The 24,235-nt window shown below is 49.7% G+C and overlaps 1 long non-coding RNA gene across 1 annotated transcript; it reads right to left on the minus strand.

Moving 5' to 3' along the window:
- Positions 1-19,097: 19,097 nt before the first annotated feature.
- On the minus strand, positions 19,098-23,796 carry LOC308652122. The gene is made up of 3 exons (XR_014022735.1): positions 23,700-23,796; positions 19,479-19,540; positions 19,098-19,330 (listed from the first exon to the last, which is right to left on the minus strand). It is a non-coding gene; the product is annotated as an uncharacterized lncRNA (long non-coding RNA).
- Between the last annotated feature and the right edge of the window lie 439 nt (positions 23,797-24,235).

A 24,235-nucleotide genomic window follows, 5' to 3' on the forward strand; every position in this document is an offset into this window, starting at 1 on the left:
TCAGAAAATAATACCCCCAAGTAGGTGCCTTGGTACTCTGAGTACTTTGAACTAAGGATTGGAAGATCTCAGAAGCAGCCTTAAAATCAAATTCTTTCTTTGACCTTCTCCTTCCCTCCTGTCTCTCACCCACTTTGCCCCCCAAAGTGAATCAGATAAAACAGAATTCCTCTTCCTCAAGGCAAGTCACAGCACCTAGAACCCCATGCCCCAAAGCAAGTCATAAAACCGAGACCTGTCACTCTCTCCCTTGAAGACCCTCCTTCCCAGGGACCCTGCCCCAGGCCCACGGGGGAAGAAGGCTACACAGAGAGGCCAGAGGAATCTGAACAGACAGGCCTTGCAGGGATGGACAGGCCTCAGTCCCTTAGATTTAGATCATGCCCTCTGTCCAAACACATTTCCACCCAGCTGTCCGATCCCCATTGAAACCAAGCCCAAAGACAGTTTTCCCTGGGCTTTGGGTCTTCCATTAAACTTCAATTAAACCCATCTGTTAGGCTGTGCTCTTGTTCATCTGCCTTTTTTACAGGGGAGTAGACACTGACACGTATCATACCCTTCTGTGCCTACAAAGTCACTCCGACTTCTGGCAGGATGAGAAGAAGATGGACTCCAACCCAGGTCTCCACATCCATTAGGAATCAGGGTAAATAGCCAGCAAGGCTTGAGGGATCAAGTGACATGAATGAGCAAGGGCCCCGCCCCTGGGCTGAGGGAAAAGGGCAGCGCCCCCGGAGGTGCTTCTGGGAAGCGAGGTTCTCAGGGGAACCAGGGGCCCTGCCGAAGCCGAGGGGGGGGTGGTGCAAAAGTCCATGAGGGCTGAGGCAAGCGCGTGGAGAGTTCTCAGATCTCAGGATTTTATTTATTCCAGCCGGGCATGGCAGTGCACACCTGCAATCTCAGCTACTCCTGAGGCTGAGGCAGGAGGATCTCAAGTTTGAGGCCAGCCTGGGCACCTAAGGAGACAGACTGTATCTTAAAAAGTAAATAAATAAAAATAAAAAAGGACTGGGGGTCTAGCTCAGTTGGTAGAGTGTTTACCTCACAAGCACAAAGCCCTGGGTTCAATCCCCAGCACCACCAAAAAAAAAAAAAAAAAAAAAAAAAGGCAGGCTTGGGTGCTCAGGATGTAACTCAGTGTAGAGTACTCGCCTAGCATGTGCAAGACCCTAGGTTTGATCCCTAGTACTCCCCCCACATACACTGAAAGCCACTGTGCATGGCTCTTGGATAGAGATTTTTTGATGGCAAAAAATGAAAAGTTTTGGAAGAGAGGGAAGCCCTGGACTGTTCGGTCTGTTGAGAGCATGCTCAGAACAGCAAAGGGAGAAGTATGTGCAGAACTGGTATTTTAGGTGGCAATTGGCTTTACTGAAGAAGATGCAGGGCTTGATGGCTCTGTGGCCACCCCAGAGAGGTCAGAATCCATACAATGCTAGCAGTAGGGCTAATGGACTACTGGGGAAGAAGTTGGCCCTATCAGGACTGATGGTCTTTATTATTGTTTTTATTACTTATTTATGGTATTGGGGATTGAACCCAGGGCTGCTGTACCATTGAGCTACATAGTCAGCCCTTTTTATTTTTAAATAATTTGAGACAGGGTGTCACCAAATTGCTGAGACTGGTCATGAACTTGCAATCTTCCTGCCTCAGGCTCAAGTTCAGGCATGGGCCACAGCACCTGGAAGGACTGATGATCTTTAAAGGAATCCTAAACCAAGTAAGAAAGTTACTTGACCTCTCTGGGATTCAGTTTCCTTATTTATAAACAGAGCACAAGAATACTTAACTTATTGGGAAGCTGAAATAGGAGGATCACAAGTTCAAGGCCAGCATATACAATTTAGCAAGAACTTGTCTCAAAATGAAATTGAAAAAAGAACTGGGAATGGGGTGCCGTGGTGCATGCCTGTCAATTCCAGTGGCTCAGAGGCTGAGGCAGGAAATCTGAGTGTTCAAAACCAGCTCCAGCAACTTAGAGAGGCCCTAAACAATTCAGTGAGAACTTGTATCTCTAAATAAAATATAAGAAAGGGCTGGGGATGTGGGTCAGTGGTTGAGTACCCTTGGGTTTAATCCATAGTACCCCCCCAAAAAAAATCAAAGGGCACTTGCCTCTCATGTGAGAGGCCTAAGAAGCAGGGGTGCTACCCAACTTGCCAGGTTGTTGCAAATGTTAGAAAAAGAACAAGAGTGTCTGGCCCAAAGTGAGTTTTCAGTAAATAATAGCTGCTGTTATTTTTCTTGTTATTATAATGAAGTCCCTTTGGGGAGGCTGAGGCTGGATGAGAGATAGATAAAGTCAGGGCCTGGGCTTGAGTGACTTCAGTGTCCAACCAGATCTTGCCCCATCCCTACTGACCTCCTCAAGAAAGATGGCCCTTGGTTTTTCACAGGACCCAAGCTCTATATCACTCAGTCCAGGCCACTGAAAATAGAGTCTCCTGTCAAAGGTCAGAAAGGGCTCTTCTGGGTCGATCACCCCTTGAGCCCTATTGCCCAGAGCCCAGGGCACCCCAAAGGCCCAGCCCTGCCTGGCTTCCTCCCATTAGTACCTCTGACCCATTAGACTCCCTGCCCAGGTCCCTTATCAGCAAGGCAAAATTCCGGCCCGAGGACTACCTGTGGGCAGCAGGAGCTGGACATTAACTCCTCAGCCTGCCATCTCCACAGTAACAAGCTGGAGGGAGCAGGCCCGGAGGAGAAGACGGTGGTCAGCCATCTCCAGCACCCCACCCCATCTTTCTGGATGCCTCTATGGCCCTCCTCAACACAACCCCCAACACCACCCTGTCCTTGCTCTTCTCTGTCCCTCACAGACTCTCTTAGGTTGCCGTTCCACCTGTTTTAATCTCTTTTTTGAAAAGGGTCAATAGAAAATTAAAATTTTGAAATGTTAGGGGTTGTGGATGTAACTTAGTGATAGCTCTCTTGCCTAGCAGGCACCAGGCCCTGGGTTCAACCTCCAGCACCACAAAAAAAAAAAAAAAAAAAAAAAAAAAAGAAAAGAAAAGAAAAAAGAAACTTGGTATTAGTTTTGAACACATGCATACACAAGTGGGTGCATTCATACATTCTCTGTACCCCTGCTCTCCTTCCCATCTCTGTCTCTGCCCTTCTCTCTGAACTGGCTGCCTGTTTCTTCATCTCTCTCTCTCTTTCCTCCTCTTATGGATGGATGGTTGCCGCCTCATCTCTGCAGCAAAGATTGGATCTGAGCTTCCCTCTCAGCATGGGTAGGAATGAGATGCCTGGATAGCCCAAGGGGATGCTGCCAAGTGGCACAGCACAGTTGGCCTTTGAAGCTCTGGCCTTGACTTTGAATTACTTCCCATCTGTTCAGTGGAGGAAGCTCTCCAAGCCTGCTTCTTTGGGGGGGGGGGGGGGGATTACTGGGAATTGAACCCAGGAGCTCTTCGTGGAGCCCCAGACCTTTTTTTTTTTTTTTTTTTTTTTTTTGTATTTTATTTAGAGACAGGGTCCCACTGAGTTGCTTATCACCTCTCTAAGTTGCTGAGGCTGACTTTGAACTCACAATTCTCCTGCTTCAGCCTCTGGAGCTGCTGGGGTTACAGGCATGCACCACCATGCCTGTTTCCCAGCCCTTTTGAATTTTTGAGACAGGGCCAAGGCTGGCCTTGAACCTGGAATACTCCTGCCTCAGTCTCCTGAGGCCACCCTATGCTCGCTTCATGCCCGTTTGTTTATCTATGAAATGGATGATTCAGCAGTGCATGTGTAGATCTTAGCGCCTTGTAGCTTCACCATAAGAGATGTTCATAGGATGAGAGTTGATCACCCAAAACTCATCTCCCCTCTCCCCCTGCCTTCTCTTTCTGGGTCTTCAGTCTGAGACCAAGAGGCCACTCATTCAGTCCTATCCTCCGGCGGCCCTGGCTCCTACGGAAGAGTTCCAGATACTAGCCCTCTCTGGAGCAGCCTCCCTCCCCCAAACACTTGGCCAGCCCACTTCTCTGCCAGGGCCCAGCCTGTAGCAGCCAGCCTGAACAGGACTGGGCTGGGAACATCTCCAGCCCCCAGCAGGGCCCAGTGTCAGTTTCAAGCCCTTCTGGGGTAGGTGGAGGCTCTGGGTGGGGCTGCCAAAGTCAACACGCAGCCAGTTTCCAAGGGCAGGGACCTGTTTGGCACCTGCAGGCCTGGTTTCCAGCCCACAAGCCTGGGTCTTGGCCTCTTTTGGGGTCAGCCCAAGTTCCTCTCCCTCTCTAAGTTCAAAGCTTCAAAGTCTTCCTTTTGCTGTCTGAATGCTCTGCGGGACCCCAGATCTGTCCCTGCTTTCCATTCCAAGCCCCAGAGCAGCCCTCAGAGAGCTACCATCATACCCACTAAGCTTACACCTAAAATACCAACTACCTACCCCTCCCACAGTTAGGGTCACATCAACACGACTTCAGTCTTCCCTTGTCTGCATTAGCATACTTTACTATACCCATAAACTCTCACCCAGGAAAAAGACTTTAGGAACTTTCCAAAAGGCACATCAATTCTTCAAATGGAGGATTCAGCAAAACTTTGGCTCCTTGGCATTCAAATCCCTTGCTGTTTGCTCTGACTCCTGACTATTAAATCATGATCCTTACCCAATCCTAATCAAAGCACCTCCCATTGAAAGGTTTTATTTTATTTTAATTGATGTACTTGGGGTTGAACCCAAGGGCCTCACACATGCTGGGCAATCACTCTCGCCCTGAGCTACATCCCCAGTCCCTTTTTAGAATTTTTTAAAAATCTAAGACATGGGCTCTCTAAGTTGTCCAGGCTGATCAACTTGCAATCCTCCTGCCTCAGCCTCATGAGTAGCTTGGATTGTAGCTGTGTATCACTAGACCTGGCTGAAAGGCCTGTTTTGCAACCAACTTTCGAGGTAGCATCTCCTTCACCAAGGCGGATAACAAACTGGTTGTACTGGTAATATCCGGGGAACCTGGGTTTAACACCTTCTACTTATCTTTATCCAAAATGAGTCATTCTGGTCTCCACGTGGGCAGCCCCAGAGATCCTAAGTCTAGTCCTCGTCCCCAAAACAGATGGGTTTCCTAAATCCCTTAGGGTCGAACCCAAGCTCCCTGTCCTACAGCCACCTCTGACTGGGAGGCCCCTCTAGGGCTGACCCCGTGCCTCCTCACAGGTGCTTGCAGACAGAAAGCATGGCAAGAAGTGAGAGGCTGAATTTAACTAACAAATAGGCTAGGGGTGTAGCTGGGATTGGGCAGAAGCCTCACCAATACACACCTCTCTCCCTTGCTCTGGAAAGAGGGCAAAGCTCTCACCCTCTGCCACAGCCTGATTTGCTTTGCAAAATCTGAGGGTGTTCCATGGCCAGACCCCAGGGAAGCCGTGAGAGCAGGTGCAGAAGGCAGGACAGCTCCAAACTGGTTGGATGCTGCTGCACCCCCTCCCCCCCAGTGGCCCCCTCCTTCATTCCTAGTCCCAAGTGTTCTCCGAGTTCTAACTCTGTGCCCCAAATCCCTCTCCCTATTCTGACACCTGTTTGCTTAAGTGTGGATTCTTGGCAATGAGGAGCCAGCCCTTCCCCCAAACTGAGGGGGCAGCAGGATACCCCACCATGGGCCCTACCAGGGATAAAGACTGTGTATTTTGAGCTTGAGACTGGAGCGATTCAGAAGGGAGCCCCTTCCACCCCCATCAGAGCCTGGGCGTGCACCTTGGGCGGAGAACGGGGACGTCATTAGTGCCCTTTGCCCACGGGGAGCAGGCTCGGTGGGAGCCACGCAGGTGCCTCGCCCAGCACTGCCCTGCTCCAACACCCTCCCTGCCCCGGGCGGGGCTGTCCTTCCTCTCCCCCAGAGAGGCTCCCGGGGCGCAGGTCCCAGGGCTGTACAAAGAGTCCTTTGTCTGCGCTGGAAACAATTGTTCTCCCCTTTATGGAAACATGGGCTGTGTCTCATAATCAAGCTCTGAACAGAGGCTGGATCAAAGGGCACTGCAGCAGCTCGGGGTGCTGGGGATTATGGCAGTGTCCTCGGAGGGAGCCTCTGACAACCTGTCATCAGCCCCTAACCCTTACCTGTCCCAAGCCCGCTAAGAGCACCCTTTCTTCCCTGGCTTGGACCTGTGTGAGCCTTGGGGTGCGAAGGTAGCTGGGAGAGACCGGACAGGACAAGGTGGGTCTGTCCCCCTCCTGGCACCCAGGGCTCAGGTTACAGCCCCTGCCAGCGCGGCACTGGGTGTGAACGTGCAGAGAGGCACTAACTGGTGAGAAAGGGTGGTGTCTGGCTTGGCCCAGGGCCACCCCCCATCTTCCAGATCCTCAGTCAAGCTGGGACTGCCCCCTCAGAATCACAGGGGCCTCTTCTCCCCATTCGCCCGGGCTCCTGGGAGTCTCCGCCCAGACTCATGGGCCCAGGTTCCCCATTCTGCCCACAGCTCCCAACCCCTCTGCCTGTGGCCACCCCACCCCCCTTCCCACTTCCCCGGGTTCCACTTCTCCTCCACCCACCTATGGCCCTCCCCATCCTCCCTGCATCTCCCATGTGAAAACAACTGGGTGGCCCCCAATTCTGGTGGGCCTCCCCTTCTCCATCATGCCCACGTCTCCAGGCCTGGAGGCTGAGGACATGCAGGTTCCAGACCACAAACTCCCTCTTTGCCTCCAAGAATGTATCCTACATGATTTTTTAAAGAACCCAACAAAAACAAGCCCTGAATCACTCATGTGAAGATTAAAACCAATCTCTCCCGCAAGACTGCAACCTCTCTGGGCCAGAGCTATAATCAGAGCATAGAAAATCACATTATCAAAACTGGAAGAGTCCTTAGAGACAGATTTTGAGGCTTGTGATCCCGATTCTCCCAGTTGCATGCCAAATTTTGTGCACCTGTTCATTGTTGTGGAGAGAGCTGTAGGTATCGTTGGTATTTCAAAATAATTTACAGAAGTCACTGATCTAGCCCAATCCATACATATACGGAGCTACATCCTGAGCTACATCCCCAGTCCTTTTTATTTTATTTTTCTGTTCTGAGACAGAATCTCACTAAGTTACCCAGGCTGGCCTCAAACATGTGCTCCTCCTGCCTCAGCCTCCAGAGTCATTGGGATTCCAGGTGTGCACCACTCCACCCAGCTCCAATCCTAACTATTTTGCAGATGGGAAAACTGAGGTTCACAGTGTGGGAAATCATTCAGCAAGTTTAATGGTTCCACAGAGGCTAGAGGTGAAGTCCTGAGACTAGAGATGTGGATCCCTGTAAGGGTTTCCTATAAGGCTTGTCTCCTTGTCAGTGGCCACAGGGACTTATATGTCCTGTGGCCACTGACAAGGATACATAAGTCCTTTATAATTTTATTATAAAATAAAATTTAATATTTTTTAGTTGTCAATGGATCATTTTTATTTATTTATTTATTTATTTATTTATTTATTTATTTATTTATTTATTTATGGTGCTGGGGATCGAACTCAGGGCCTCACACATGCCAGGCAAGTGCTCTACAACTGAGCCACAACTCCAGTCCCAATTGACTTATGACTTTTTAAAAGGATGAAGATGAATTCAAATGTTTGGGAGACCCAGGTCCCTCCCTGAGGAAGATTAGAATCAAGCAGAGATGGACTAGGTGAGACTTGGCAGGCAGGAAAATGAATAAACACAGTGGTTCAACATAACGCCCTGAAATAACACCCAAAGACACTCACCACAAAGACACAAGTAAGCTGGTCCAGAAGAAGGAAGGCCACCAGGGCCTGTATGCTGTCCCTGAGAGGGTCAGGCTGATTGTGGGCATGTGAATAAGCGCAGCCCGGGCTCTGGTATATGGTCTGTGGTCCTGTCTCCAAGAAATTCAGTGTGCTGCCCAAGAGACAGACACAAGGGCCCTCCCTACACTCTGTGCCCCACACAGCAGCAGGACAGTTGAGACCCTCCATGGCTCCCCATCTTACAAAGTAAAGGCCGCCCACCTGCCAAGGCCCTGTGGCCACGTTGTTTAGCCACACCTCCTCCCCACCCTCCTCTGCTCTGTTCCAGCTGTGCATGTCACCTTGCTATTCCCCCAGGAGCCTCAGGTTCTAGCTGCTGTACCCCTGCAAGCGGCTCTGAGGCTGAGCATCTCTTCTCCAAGGTGGTCCCTGACTCACATCCTTAGCTTCTGATCAAACATTCCTTTAACCCAGAGCCCTTCTGTCCTGAGCCATCAGTGCTAACTGCACCCCAGCGCTCCCCCTGCCTTTATATCAGTGCCTGACATGATTATCTGCGTACTTATTTTTAATTATATTTGCATTGTCTGTCTCCCCAAGTCGAATATTAGCCCCGCAAGGATGGAATTTTTGTCCGTTTTATGCACCACTGTGTATTGAGTGTGTAAACAGCACATAGTAGGAGCTCAAGAAATATTATAGTGACTATTCTTGAAAGAATATAGAAAAAGGGATATTAGATTAGGTAAACCACAAGGCTTCAGCTTCCCCATAGGGCAGAGGGTAGGGGGTGGGGCATTAAACTGGGTCTCTGGGACCCCATGGGCCTCCAGCAGGCAGGCTAAGCTGGGGTGGCCCAGGGGGGCTGTCAGGGTGTGACTGAGGAGGATGGGCCTACAGGGTGTGGGCGTGGCACAGCCAAGTGAGGAGGGACTGGAAGGACCCTGCTAAGGACGTATCCAGAAGACTCTAAAGTTCCTGAGAATGCAAGAGGGCACAAGACCCTTCCAGGCAATAGCAAAGCCTCAACAAATAGCAGCTCCCCAATCTTGTAGAGCCAAAGCCCTAGGAGACTTCTAGGTTTCTCTTTTTCCCTCAGTCCCCACCTATGGTCAGCTTGCAAACCCAGTTCTTCCCAAGTCTCCCACAGTAGTGATCTTTATGAACAGGGACGTCTGCTGAGCACCTGCCACGGTCTTCTGAGCACTCGGTTACCCCTGACCGCCCTGTGAAACTGATCCCTCAAGCCCCTTCCCTCCTCAGCTGGGCTCATCATAGCTGGAAGGTCCCTCTCTGTCACTGGGGTCTCCTCAAAGTGGTCTTTTCTAACCACACACAGTCATCTTCCAATAATCTTTTTTTTTAAATATTTTTATTTTTTGGTACTGGAGATGGAATTCAGGGTCTCCTGCTGAGCTCATCCCTGGCCTTTTGTAATTTTTATTCTGCGGTAGGGTCTTCCCAAGCTGCTCAGGCTGGCCTAGAACTTGTGATCCTCCTGCCTCAGCCTGTCAAGCCTTAGGGGTTACAGGTGTGCCTCACAGTACCTGGTTTAAGCTATTTTTACCTATTTTAATTCCCCACATAACATTTAGCACTCCCTGTGGGTTTTCTGGTTAGATAGCCGGGCTTTCCCCGTGAGAATGTAAATTCCAGCCAGGTGTGGATGTGCGCCTGTAGTCCTAGTAAGTCAGGAGGCTGAGGCAGGAAGATCTCAAGTTCAAGGCCAACTGTCTGGGCAACTTCCCAAAGCCCTATCTGAAAATTAAAAAGCAACAACAACCAACTGCTGTAACATAGTAGCATAAAACCCCTGAGTTCAATCCCCAGGACTACAAAAAAGTCCCACAAGGGGCACACTCCACCCAAAGAAGGATCAGAGCACAGCGGGCACTCAGCAAGCTTAACAAAGACAGGGTGAATAAAACCCCATTTAAAGCCATGAAGGCAGAAGCACAGAGAGGTTAAGCAACTGACCTGAGTTGTAACAGTAAACAGCAGAGCCTGGATTCACCTTCTACATCTGCTGTGTTCCCTGCTTATCAGCCTGTCCCTTCCATCCAGTCGCCACATAGTAGCCCAAGCGAAATGTTCAAAATAAAAGGAAAATTCCTCCTGACTCACCTTCCTGTGGCTTCCCTTGCTGCGCTCATCTCTAAACTTCTTGTGGAGACGTAATTTTCTATTATTATTATTTTATTATCATTTTCTATTATTATTATTATTATTATTATTATTATTATTATCATTTGCAGTACTGAGAATGGAATCACAGGTGCTCCAGCACCGAGCTATGCCTCCAGGGCTTTATATTTTGAGACAGGGTCTCACTTAATTGAACTTGCTGTCCTCCGGCCTCAGCCTCCGAAGTAGCTGGGATTACAGGTGTGCAGGGCCAAGTGCAGTGGCACACACCTGTGTGCTACTTGGCTTTCTTTTGTTATTGTTTTTTTTGCAGCACTGGAGACTGAACCCAGGAGTGTGTGCTCTTTCATTGAGATACATCCCTGGTCCTTTCTTTAATTTTTTATTTTGAGTCTGGGTAATTTGTCTAGGCTGGCCTCAGACTTGCACTCCTCTTTCTTCAGCAACCCCGAGTTGCTAGGAAGCCCGGCCCCACCATAATTTTCAACCACTCTCACCAACTCCCAGCCTGTTTTCCCTCACTCCTACCCCAGGGCCTTTGCACTTGGTCTCTCCTCTCCAGAAAGGTTTTGCCTTGGCTCATTTTTACTCACCAAGTCCCCTCGGAAAGGCCAGCCTGGGTAACTTTGCAAGACCCTCAGCAACTTAGCAAGAACTTGTCTCAAAAAAAAAAAAAAAAGTGCTGGGAATGAAGGAAAAAGTCATGCGACCACTCTAAAGCCACCCAGCCTGCTCTGCCTAGTTACCTTCTACCGCATCCCCTTAGCATATCCTCACCACCTACTTGTCACCCATTACAATGACTCTTCTATTGTTTGTCCCCAGCTACCCAGATCATAAGCCTCATGAAAGCAAAGACTGTGCCTCCTGGCTTCCCTACCGTGTCTCGGGAGCCCAGAACAGTGCCTGGCATAAAGAGAACCCTCGTAAAACATTGTTAACTGAATGAGCCCAGGAGCCAATGCACTGGGAAGAAGGTCTAAGGGGCAGGGAAGAAGTGGGGTTGGGAAGGCAGGGTGGGCTGCAGACAGCTGTCCAGGGGGCAGGAGCAGAGCCCGCAGGCCCAGGCACTCATACCAAGATACATGCCCAGACCACCTGTTAAAAGACTAGTAACACGGAGCCCTCCCTGCTGGTGACTCGGGAGCAGAAGACTCTATTGAAACTGGCAAACAGCAGGGCACAGTGGTGTGCATCTGCAACCCCAGCTCCTTGGGAGGCTGAGGAGGGAGATCTGAGAATTGGAGCCCAGCCTGGGGAACTTTGCAAGAGCTCATCTCAAAAACAAATCAATGAATAAAAACTGGCAAAAGGCAGGCAGGCACCACTGGTGAGCTGAACCCAGTGCATCCCGCTCCTCTTATCGACTTTCTCTGAAGCTGTTATCTCTCTGGACTTCAAACAGCTGCCTCTTATCTTTGGCCCAGCCCAGGCAGTTATCAGGTTCTAGAATAACAGCTTCCCAGGCTGCTAGGATCCCAGCGCCAGGTCTCCTGCCTGGCATGAGGAGGCCCGGGGTGTCTTTCTGCCCTGCGCTCACCAAGGTCCCCTTCATTCCCCTCAGGGGGGTGTCACAGCACAGAGGGAGGGGACAAAGTGCAGAGACAAATCTCCAAAAGCCACCTTGGGCAGGGTCAGAGCTAAAAAAAATTAGCCCAGAGGTCCAGCTGGTCTCATCAGGGACAGGCACGAGGCCTCCTCTTACAACCTGAGCCGTGAGTTCACGTCTTAAATGAACCTTTGATGTTAGGCCTCCTCTGAGAACGTTCCAGTCTAGGCGCCCTCAGGACAAGAAGCTCACCAGAAAAGAAGTGGGGCAATGTGCCGTGCTGTACCCTCCCCCAGAAGCCACCTGTCACTCGCCCAGAGCCAAGTCACCTTCAGGACTTGGAAGACAGATGGGCAGGTCACTTTGCAGGATAGACCCGGACCTCAGGTTTCTGCCTCCTCACCCTCCCGAGGAGGGCACGGATGCTTCCAGGACTCAAATAAAATCCAGGAAGCCACAGGGTGACCCCCACCTCCCTTTACTTCACATCAGGTGACCCACACCCCATTAATGTCAAAGAGCCAGGGCCATCCTGGAGGGAAGGGCACAGTATGCCCTGAAGGACTTGTGCCAACTGCTTTCCCCTTGCCCCCTCTCTATTTGCTCCATAGGTATACCGTGAGGGGCAGGGCGGGACTCCTAAGGAATATTTATTTATTTATCTTAATTTTCTATTTTCCATGTTTATTTTGAGATGCCACCTTGCTACGTTGCCCAGGCTAGTGCTGAACTCCTGGGCAAAAGTGATCTTCCTGCCTGAACCTCCCACGTGGCTGGGGCTTTCAAGCACGCACCACTGTGTCCAGCTCCTAAGGCATCTCTAAAAGTTGGCCAGGCCCCCACGGGTGCAGCTCAGCAGTTGAGCTATGAGGCCCTCCAGCTCCACTGGGGGGGGGGGGGTCAATGAAAAGTTGGCCAGACTCTCACCTCCTGCTCCGTTCTGCCTTGAAGATCAGCAGGATGCCAATGAGGAAGAGGCACCGGGAGAGGTGGCACTGGGAGCAGCACGTGGGTGCCCAGGCAAAGCATTTGTCAATAAGGAAGGGCGACGGCAAGGCAGGGCTGAGAGGAGGCTGAAGGGCTGGCAGGTTTCCCATCATGTATGGCCCCCTGAGCTGAATGACAGACCCTGGACCTAACCCCCAGGGACAAAGGGAAACTGCTGAGGGGCTTTAAGTAGGGGGTGGCCAGCATCAGATTCGCAGGTTTGAAGACACCTGGCTGCATCTACAGGAAGCATCGGAACTCCAACTCAACCTGCCAAATCTCCCAGGCGGTGCCAGCCTCTATCTCCAACCTTGTCTCTACGTGTGCATCCCAGTGACCAGCCCAGTGCGTCACCCGCAACCCCCACTCTCTGCTCCAGGGACCACCATGCCCCAGACCTCCACACCGTGACACTGCTCCTCCACGTAAGATGCTCCTCTCCCCTTGTGTGTTGTTTAACACCCAGGGCAGGTAGTGCCTGACTCGTGGTAACCCTCTCAATCAATGCGTGTTTGTTTTACACACAGCAGAACTAATCCTCCCTCTTTCCCTCCCACTGGTTAGAGCACACACCTTTAATACAGCACTTAGGTCGCTCTGCAATAACCTGTTGACTTCACTTCTCCACCCAGACTGTGAAGTCCTTGAGTGTTTGGACTTTCGCATCTTTGTGTCCCCACCACGTGGTAGACAGTAAGTTCAACCCGTGCTCTGTATCCGCAGGCTCTGCATCCTCAGATTCTACCAACTGGGGATCAGAAATATGTTTTACAATATTACATGGCAACTGACATCTATTACAGACCTAGGATGGCCATGACTCTGCTGAACATGTATAGCTTTTGTTTGTTTTTTCGCCTCACTGGGGATTGGACCCAGAGTCTCCAGCATGCTAGACGAGTGCCCCACCACAGGGTTTCATCCCTAGGCTTTTGTTTTGTTTGAAACAGGGCCTGGCTAAGTAACCCAGACTTGAACTTGTGATCCTCCTACCTCAGCCTCCTGAGTAGCTGGGATTAGACACCTGCATCGCAGCACCTGGCTAAAATGTTTTTTCTTGTCACTATTCCCTAAACAATACAGGTTAATACTATTTACATAGCAGTACACGGTATTAGGTATTATAATTAATCTATACATGATTTTGAAGTATACGGGAGGATGTATGTGGCTATGTGCAAATACCACACCGTGTATTTTATATAAGGGATTTGAGCATCCATGGATTTTGGTATCCACAGGGGTCCCAGAGCCAATCCCCCGCAGATACCAAAGGGACACTCACTAAATGCTTATAAAATGAATGAATGCATGACACCTCTCTGAAACCTTCTCTAATTATGTGTGTGTGTGTGTGTGTGTGTGTGTGTGTGTGTGTACGCTAGGAAGTAAGTCCAAGGACCTCAAGCACCCGAAGCATGCACTTTATCACTGTACCACACTGCCCCACTGAATAACCATGGTACATTTACACTCCCTCTTCCATATCCCTCCCTCCACTCTTGCAGGCCCGTAGTTAATCCACAGCCCTCAGTCAAGTCCAGGTCCAAACCCTGGCTGCACCTTTTGAGGGCCTGGGGCACTCCATCGCCTCAGTTTCAACTTAGTAAGTAATTAATAACGGGGGCAAGATCTGTACCTATTCCTTTATGGAAGCAGAAGAACTCCGTCCGGTAATTCATGATAAGAGTTGAGCAAATGTCAAATCAATGGCAACTGGGTTATTCTAGCATCAACATGGTTTTATCACTTCCAGAATCCCAAAGCCAGATGTGTGTGCCTCAAAGGCTCCTAGGGAATAAGACTCCTTAGCTGTGGCTGGAGAACAAGATACAAAGTGAAGATAGTATTTGTAAAAGTTTGTAAAGTGAAAGAATTTTAAAAAAAGGAACAGAAAAGTAGAGGAAGGCTGGCCAGGGCAGTGACAGAGTCAGGAGGGATCTTGAGGCCCTGGGAGTGCCCGTCTGTATTGGTGTGGCAGGGCCAGATGACAGGCTGACCGGCAGCTGGGCTCTGGAGCTCCTCTGGCCTGAGCCGGATGCAGCCCGCCACCACCAGTTCTCCTAGCACTCCTGGTTCTCCCAAGGAGCCTGCTGAAATCTCCTGGAGTTGCTCTCCAGTTAGGCATGGGGGGGCCTGGGAAGCTAAAGACAAATTGACCTCAGCGGCTGGATGTGGCTCAGTGGTCGAGAGCTTGCCTAGTTTGCCTGGGTTGGATCCCTGGCACTGCAAAAACCCAACCACATCAAAATTGTCATCAGGAACCCTGACAGATCACGCTGCAAATTAACAGCATTCCCTGGGCCTCACAAGCCATAATTTGTACAAATATTATTTACAAATATTTGTATATTGGGATAGCATTATCTAGCTCATAGACTTTTTCTTGAAGTACTAGGGATGGAACCTGGGGACTCGGGCATGCTATGCAAGCACTCAATCCCTGAGCCACATCCCTAGCCCCTCTTTATTTATTTATTTTTTATTTTGAGACAAGTCTTGCTAAGTTTCCCAGGCTGCCCTTGAACTTGAGATCATCCTGCCTCAACCTCCTGATTAGCTGGGATTACATGTGTTAGCCTGGTACTCATAGCATTTTAATGATTCAATTTGATGATGTTAGGGTGGCCATATAACTTATTATCCAAACTGTGGTACATTTGAAAGTGAAAGGGATCACTGGTAGTATTCACCCTGGGACAATAGGCTAAAACCAGGATTGTTCCAGGCAAACTGGGAGGTAAGGTCCCTGGTCCTGTATGTAAGCACCTTGCTCTAATAACAATGATAGTAGCTGGTGCTCACTGGCTCTGACTATGTGTGGTGTCTGGTTCTAAGGGATTTCCCTAATTTGATCCTCACTGCTGAGCCACATCTCCAGCCCTTTTGATGTTTTATTTAGAGACAGGGTCTCACTGAGTTGCTTAGGGCTCGATAAGTTGCTCGGCTGCCTTTGAACTCATGATCCTCCTGTCTCAATTCCCAAACTGCTGGGATTACAGGTGTGCGCCACTGCACCCAGCTCGACCATATCTGTTTTGATAAAAACTATTACAGTTCCTCGCTTTCTTTTTTTCACTTTTAAGAGATAAGTTCTCTCTATATTGTCCAGGCTGCCCCCAAACTCCTGGGCTTAAGGAATCCTTTGCTCTAGCTCTGGAACAGCTGGAACTATTCATAGGTGTCCACCTCTGCTGCTGCTTCTTCTCCTTCTCCTTCTCCTTCTTTGATTGCAGTGCTGGGGATTGAACCCAGGGCCTCAGGCATGCTAGGCCACTAAGTTTATCCCCAGCCCTCTTCCTTCCTCTTTAAACCGTCCCACACTGATCCATGTACATGAGCCCCAGCTGGAGCAGAGGTGTCCTCTGTGGCATGGGCCCTCCCTTCACTGTCCACGCTCGTTCCCTGGGTGACCCTAACCCCACATGCTGAGCTATAGCTGTGGTCACCAGCCCACTGTCCTCTGCTGAGCTCCAAAACAGCAGAGTATATTCAAGAGCTGCCTGGACACCTCTGACATGCATCATCTGAAACCAAAGCCCATTGAGAAGGAGCCAAGGTAACCTCCTGCAGGGTCCAGGGTGCTCTGGGGCCGGTTATCTAGACTAGAGAAATAGAGGAACCCATGTGCTTGAAATAAAAATAAGTAAATAATTTAAGACCAGCTGGGCACACCTGTAATCCCAACCAGGTACGAGGCCGAGGCAGGAGGATCTCGAGTTAGAGGCCAGCCTGGGGAACTCAGTGAGACCCTGTCACGAAATAAAATGAAAAGGACTAAGGACGAAGCAGAGTGCTTACCTCGCATGTGCCAGGCCCTGAGCTCAGTCCCCAGGAGCAAAGAAACAAAAGCCCTGCCTGTCGCTGAATGGCTGATAGCTCCTGGGCAGCCAGAGAAGGAGGCTGTTTTCTGACAACACCCACGTCAGCACGTCACAGGTGGGGTTCTTCAGAAGCAGACGCTGAGTCAGAGTTTGGGGTGCAAGATGTTTCCCAATGACCAGAAGGGGAGGAAGCAGGACTGGTCACAGGGAGAGGCTGACCTGCAATGTAGGCCCAGCAAGGCCTCCACCCACCCAGCATGGAACCAGGGTGAGTGGCCTGTGGGGGCTGAGGTGGTCATGCCTTTATACCCACCGTGCTCAGTTCCCAGATGTGGGCTGTCTTGCAAAAGTGTGAGCTCGGGGAAGTCCCTCTGCAGGTGGCTGACCCTTGGGAGCTCACAGTGGGAACTGTCTGGTGTCTGTGCTCCCCAAAGCTGGGTGCCAGATCCTGCCCCCGAGGGAGATTTCACCTCCATGTCACTCACAGCCCACCTGGTCTGCCTCTCCAACTGTGGGTCAGGTTCACAGCTCCACATCCGTCAGGCCTGCCTCTTTGATAGGAGTCCATCAAAGGGGACAGGGACAAACTGAAGACCTCACAGCTGTCACAAGCTTGAGTGTGTTAGAGGTACTTATCTTCTCCCAACTTTGACATCCATTCTAGACTCCCTGCCCACTGTGACTCACCCGGTGGCGTGACCCCAGCTCCTCTAGACCTGGTGTGCTCCTGGCTGGGGTTGCTGTCCTTACTCGTGTATGTCAAACTTGGACAAAGGAACACCAAGAGGCACTCTCATTGATCACCAGGGTCCCACACAAATGTCTGTCTGTCTTAGCAGCAGGCCAATTTCCTCCTGATGACCAGAGTCAATTACCCCTGGAAGGTGGCGACCCCTCATCCTGCCTGCTGGGCCCTGGACACAGTGAGGCCAAAGCACCCAGCTCAGCCACAGCTTAGGGGTCAATGGAGGACTTGCTGGGTGTCCTCTAACAGCAGAGCCCTGAGAACTAGCTCATCTCCAGAAACGGGGCCATGGACGAGGACTTTTTATTTTGGCCACTGCTCCCAGCCTTCTAGTCACCCTTGATTTCTTCCACTGTCACCTCCAAACATTATGTTATCGTCATCATTCATGCAACCCTCTGCAGGTCGGCCTTCCCCTCCCTGGCCGCCATTCTGACCTCCCCAGCATTGACCGTGCCTGCCACAGTCTGGTGTCTCGTCCTTAGTGCAGTCACCTGGTCTCCATGGTTCCTGGGCAGTCCCACCATCTCTACTGACCTCAACAAGTCTCTCTTACTGGGCCCTCAGCCACCACTGAGCTCCGGTGCTGCTGCCCCTCTTGACACTGCGGGTCATGGTATAAATGGCATGTCCTCAGGGCCTCCCGTGGGACCTGAATGCCTGTGGGGTCTTCTGACAGCACACAGTGAACCAGGTCAGCCTTTTCCCTTCCCTGCCCATTCTGCAACAGCAACTCTGCCTTTGCAACTTCATCGATGTGGTCAATCACTTTTTCCAGCTTCTGCAAGCACTGGCTATAGCAAGTTCCTACGCATTTCCTGGGGTCCTCACTTCAAATTCTGAATCCTGTACCTCAGATCTCACTCCAGTCAGAATGGCAGTCATTAAGAATATAAGCAACTATAAGTGTTGGCGAGGATGTGGGGAAAACAGTCCACTCGTACATTGCTGGTGGGACTGCAAATTGGTGCAACCGTCCTGGAAAGCAGAATGGAGATTCCTAAGAAAACTGGAATGGAACCACCATTTGACCCAGTTATCCTACTCCTAGGTTTATACCCTAGGACTTAAAATCAGCACACTACAGGGATGCAGCCACAGCAATGTTTATAGCAGCTCAATTCACAATAGTTATACAATGGAGCTAACCTAGGTGCCCTTCAACAGATGAATGGATGAAGAAAATGTGGTGCATATATACACAATGGAATATTACTCAGCCTTAAAAAAGAATGAAATTATGGCATTTGCTGGTAAAATAAATGGAACTGGAGAATATTATTCTAAGAAAAATAAGTCAATCTCAAAGAACCAAAGGCCAAATTTTTCTCTGATATGTGGTTGCTAATTCACAATAAGGGGAGGGGCGAGTTTTGGACTAGATGGAATTTTGGACTAGATTGGACAGAGGGGAGTGAAGAAGTGAAGGGAGGGAGCTTGGGAGTGAGAATGATAGTAGAATGAATCAGACATTATGTGCCTATGTGCATATATGGTTATATGACCTGTGTCACTCTATATCATGTACAACAAGGTGAATGAGAAGTTATGCTCCATTTATATATGATGTGTCAAAATGCAGTCTACTGTCATATATAACTAGTTAGAATAAGGAAAATTTGAGAGGAAAAAAAAATTCTGTAACTCAAGGGAGCTCAATAAAGTCAAGAAATTCTTCCTCTCCAATTTATGTTTAGCTCCTAAACCAAGCAGCCTCAGAATCTAGTTAAACCCAAGCCCCCCTGACCCTGCTGAGGCTGTGGACTAGTTCTTGCTGCTCATGTGGAGTGTAGGCCCTTCTCTTCCTTGAGAAAGACAGAAAAATTAGACCCAGTACTTTCCCAGCTGGGTCACCGTGAGTACAGATGATGTGATGGGTCCCCTTGTGACCGGCTTCCCAGGGAAGGAGACAGAGCTGGACTGTAAGGAACGGATTAAGCACCAGCACTTCCTAAGGAAGGGAGAGGAAGCGAGAGTGGGCAGAGGGGAAGTCCAGGTGCGGCGTGGGCCTGAGAAGCCCAGCCCCAGCAGCCGAGAGCTCTGGAGTGAGTATTGCCATCAGAGTTGTCCTGCCAAGATGTCCAGGTGGCCATACCCACATCTTGCTCAGTCCTGTGGCCTGTGGTCTGCGAAGCTAAGGCGGATGCTGACGGTGCTGATGACTGGAGCCGTGACCTCACTCCCCACATCTGGGCAGCAGGCCTTCCCCTGAAGAAGGCTCTAGGCAGCACATCACCGAATCGACACAAAAAGCAGCTCACCATGCCTCCACTCACCTGCATTGCTCCTGGTAACAACCTAAGCCCTGTTCGAGGCGAGAGACTAAGTCTCTCTGAGCTGCAGGACTTAACACAGTGTTCATCTGGGGATCAGGTTGACGTCACCCTATGAACTTGAGGATTCAAATAAGGCCAGAGTCAGATAGGGGACCGTCCACTCAGAGGTGCTGAGGGGCAGCGTTCTTCTGAAGTCAACTCCCACGGGTCTGCTTTCATGTATAAATCATGGAATTAGGTGGGGTGGGGTGGGGTGGTGCACACCTGTAGTCCTAGCGGCTGGGGGATCACAAGTTCAAGGCCAACCTCAGCAACTTAGCAAGTCCCTGTCTCAAAATAAAAAATAAAAAGTGTTGGGGAGGGGCTGGGGTTGTGGCTCAGAGGTAGAGCGCTCACCCAGCACGTGTGAGGCACTGAGTTTGATCCTCAGCATCACCTACAAATAAATAAATAACAGTATTGTGTCCATCTACAACTAAAAAGGTGGGGGAGAGCTGGAGATGTAGCTCAGAGTTAGAGAGCCCCTGGGTTCAATCCCCAGTGTCAGAAAAATTTAAAAAAGAAGGAATCAAGTTCTCAAAGTTATACTACATGAAGCATGGCCTTGGCCTTGATTTCTTTTTTTAAAGACAGGGTCTGTCTAGTTGCCTAGGCTGGCTTGAAACTTGAGCTCCTCCTGCCTCAGCCTCCTAAGTAGCTGGGATTACAGGTGTGTACCACTGTGCCCCAAAACAACAACAGCCACAAAACTTGACTAAAATTTAATTCAGATGCCACATAATTTACCTATTTAAAGTACACAATTCACGGGGCATGGTGGTGCACACCTGTAATCCCAGTGGCTCTGGAGGCTAAGGCAGGAGGATCACAGTTTCAAAGCCAACCTTAGCAATTAGCAAGGCCCTGGCTTCAGAGCAACCTAAGCAACTTAGGGAAACCCTGTCTCTAATTAAAATATTAAAAGAGCTGGGGATATGGCTCAGTGGTTAAGCACCCCTTAGTTCAATCTTTGGTACAAAAAACAATTTAAAAAAATAAGTTACACCATGGAGCTTTAGTGTATTCATAGAGCTCTGCAAACATCACGACAATCCACTGCAGAACATTCTGACCACTCCGCAATGAAACCCTGTGCAAATTAGCCATGATGCTACTCTACCCCACCCCAGCCCTAGGCAAGCACTGACGTACTTTATGTCTCTTGCGTATTCTGAATATTCATAAAAATGAACATTTCATATGAGGACAATATACGGCCACTTGTGTTTGTATTTTGTGATGCTGGGTTGCTCACACTAGGCAAGCACTCTACCACTGAGCTACATCCCCAGCCATTCTGTGATGGTTCCTTAGCATGAGACCTTCAAGGTTCATTCTGATTGTGACATGTATCAGAACTTTTTTTTTGTATTTGTGTGTGTGTGTGTGTGTGTGTGTGTGTGTGTGTGTGTTTGTGTGTGGTGCTGGGGATTGAACCCAGGGACACTTTATTTTATTTTTTTTTAATATTTATTTTTTTTCAGTTGTAGTTGGACACAACACCTTTGTTTTATTTATTTATTTTTATGTGGTGCTGAGGATCAAATCCAGGGCCTCACATGTGCTAGGCAAGCGCTCTACCCCTGAGCCACAATCCCAGCCCCCAGGGACACTTTAATCTTGCCTCATCCTCTGGAGTCACTGGGATTACAGACATGCACTACTGGCCCAGCATTTCATTCATTTTTATAGCTGAATAATATTCCATTGTATGACTATGCCACATTTTATTTTTTCATTCTTCAGGGGAAGGATTTGGGGGTTGCTTCTGGGTTTTGCCTATTATTCATAATAGTGCTGTGAACATTTGTGTACAATTTGCATGTGATCATTTCTTTTTCTTTTTTAGTCCTGGGAACTAAACTCAGAGCCTTGCACATGCTAGCTGAGTGCTCTCCCACCGAGCTGCATCCCTTTTTATTTTTGTGTTTGAGACAGGATCTCAGTAAGTTGCCCGGGCTGGCCTCAGACCTGTAATCTTCCTGCCTCGGCCTCCTGAGCAGCTGGGATTACAGGTGGGTGTCACCAGGCCCAGCAAGAAGTGGCATTTACACCGAGAGCAGGAAGACTAGAAGGCAGAGGGACGAGCAGACGCAGGGGCCCAGGATGGAATAAGTGACGTGTTCACAGAGCTCCACGGAGACCAGAGCCTAGTGGCCAGGGACAATCAAGGGAGCAGGACTGGGAAGGTCATGCGTAGCTAGGTTTCGTTGGCCTCTGTAGCCGGCACAAGGCATGTAGATTTTATCATAAATGTGATGGAAAGTCATTGAGGTATTAAATGAGAAAGTGATGTAACTTATTTATCTTTCTTATTTTGTAATAAACTTATTTTAGTACTTGATAGTACTAAGAGTTCTCATATACCTCACACCTAATTTCCTGTGATTTATTTATTTATCTATTTATGTATTTGTTTATTTATTGTGGTATTGGGGATTGAACCCAGGGGCGCACTAAACTGCACTTTAAATTTTTTTTTTTAATTTTCAGACAGGGTCTCACTAAATTGCTCAGTCTGGCCTTGAAATTGCAATTATTATTCTCCTGCCTTAGCCTCCCAAGTATCTGGGATTATAGGTGTGCGCCACTGTGCCCGGCTTATTCTCTTCTTTGAACACCCCGTAGTTTTATTCATTCATTCATTCATTGTTTGTTCTTTATTTTTTCCTACTTAATGTTTATTGAGTAACCAGTATGCTCCAGGCCCTGGGATTTAATGGTGATTAATAAAGACACAAAATCTCTTACGGTACTTAGATGGTGTTGTATTGTCAATCATGCATCTAATTTATTCATTCAACAAACTTTCATTGAGCACTTACTAAGTGCCAGGCGTGGTATTAAGTGCTGTGACTACAACGGTACCCATAATCCCTTATAACTTACGATGGAGGAGACAGGTGCGCCAACCAAGAACGATAAAACAGTAGTGCAAGGGCTCTCTTAGCTTTACTCACCTCTAAGCTCCCTAAGGACAGAATCTGTGTCTGATTCAGATTTGCTTTACATATTAAGAAGCGCTCTGTAGGTGTTCACTGAATTCATGTAAATCCACAGCCTCTCTAGCGGTGACTAGATTCCTCAGGGTGTCCCCTTCAAGCTGCCCTGGCCCTGACCCAAATGACTTTGGGCTCCATGCAGCCCTCCACTCCTGCAAACCTCAGAAAGATGCATCTCCCCCCAATCCTCCCCGCACCCATGCCATCATCTTGCTCCTTTCAGAATTATCTGGACTGTCCAGATGTGGGGAGGGAGACCAGAAAAGCAGCTCCTCCCTCCCCCCTCCCTCCATCCCCCAGATGGGCTTCCAGTGAGGCTCCCAGGGACCCCAGTCTGCTCCCGCCAATCTTGCTCATCTGCCCTCGCGGGGAGCCTTTCTCCTGGGATAACCCTGACCAGATCAGAGCACAGCCGCTTTGGCCCCCAGCCCCGCCCTCTGCAGCTACGGTTGCCCTCCACGCTGTGGCCACAATGACAACCCAACCGAACGTTTTGTTGGGTTCGTGACTTGAGTCTGTTTGCAGAGTGCTGGCACCCGGGGCAGCTGACGAGTTGAAATTCTGCTCCACTCTCTGGCCCTGGGCCCACGCAACCATGCCCGCCCACACAGCACTGAGGCCAGCATCTCAGGTTACACCAGCGCACCCATGGTTACCCGGGGCAGGACTGGGCAGGAGGCCTCCCCCACCCCCCAGGTGGCTTGGGTGCCTGAGGAACACAGCAGGGCCCCATTGGACGTCTCCAGCACAGCAGAATGGGCATGCAGCAGCCCTGGTTGTCCTAGTCACCAGAATCATGGGACAGCCCCACTTCCCTTTCCCTGGGGATTTTTTTTTTTCCTGTTGTTATACTAGGGACTGAATCCAGGGCACTCTAACCCTGAGCCACATCCACAAACCCCTCCCCCCTTTTTTTTATTATTTTGAGACAGGGTCTCACTAAGTTGCCCAGGCTGGCCTCAACCTTGCAATCCTCCTGCCTCAGCCTCACCATACCTGGGATTACAGGTGTGCACTACCACCCCTGGGTTCCCAGGTTTCTCTGTGTGGAGCCTCACCAAGCCACTCTGGGCTTGTTCGTACTTGCCTGGGAAACCTGAGTCTAGCCTCCCTATCATGCCCCTGCTAGGCCTGAGAAAAGCGCTTCAGGTAATGGTAGGGACCACGTGTCACCTATGAGCATGATGTTGCTCCCACCTGTGCTCATCACCATCCCCATCCCCCAAGCAAACACCTTGACACCTCTGCTGATTCCTTCACTTCTTGTGCCTCACGGCTAATTCATCAGCAGATCCTATCAGCTCTACCACCAGGTACAGTTCTAATCAGTCGGTTTTCACTATCTATGGCTGCTCCACCCTCGTCCAATGTACCATGATGTAAAACATTCCAAACAAGGGCTTCCTATCACCCTTAATGTGACCCTCCAGCTCTCTGTACTGACCTTTAAGACCCTGTGTGCTCTGGTCCCTGGGATCTCCCTGCCCACCGCTTGTCTGGTCCCACCATGGATTTTGGCTTTAGCACACAGCTTTCTGCTTGTCCAAATCACCCAGTTGGCCCTCATTTCCAGGCCCTGCTGTTCCCTAATCCCATGGCTCACTACTTCCCATCAGCCAGGCCTTAGCTGTCATCGCATCTCTGCAGAGAGCCTTTGCCCAATGCCCCATTTAGAACAGGGCTCCTCCTCCCCCTGCTCTGCGCCAGCGCAGTATCCTGTCACCTGTCTTCAGAGCACATAGTGCCCTAAGATTTTTTGTCTTTCTTTACTAATTTACTGGTTTTACTGATTACCTGTCCCTCGCCAGCTCCAATGCAAACACCTGAGGACAGGCATGTTGAACCCAGGGGCGCTTAACCACTGAGCCACATCCTCAGCACTTTTTAATATTTTATTTAGAGACAGGGTCTCACTGAGTTGCTTAGCGCCTCATAGTTGCTGAGGCTGGCTTTGAACAGTTCTCCTGCCTCAGCCTCCCA

Source organism: Spermophilus citellus, assembly GCF_964194105.1.
Source record: "Spermophilus citellus genome assembly, chromosome: 6".
NCBI lineage: Eukaryota > Metazoa > Chordata > Mammalia > Rodentia > Sciuridae > Spermophilus > Spermophilus citellus.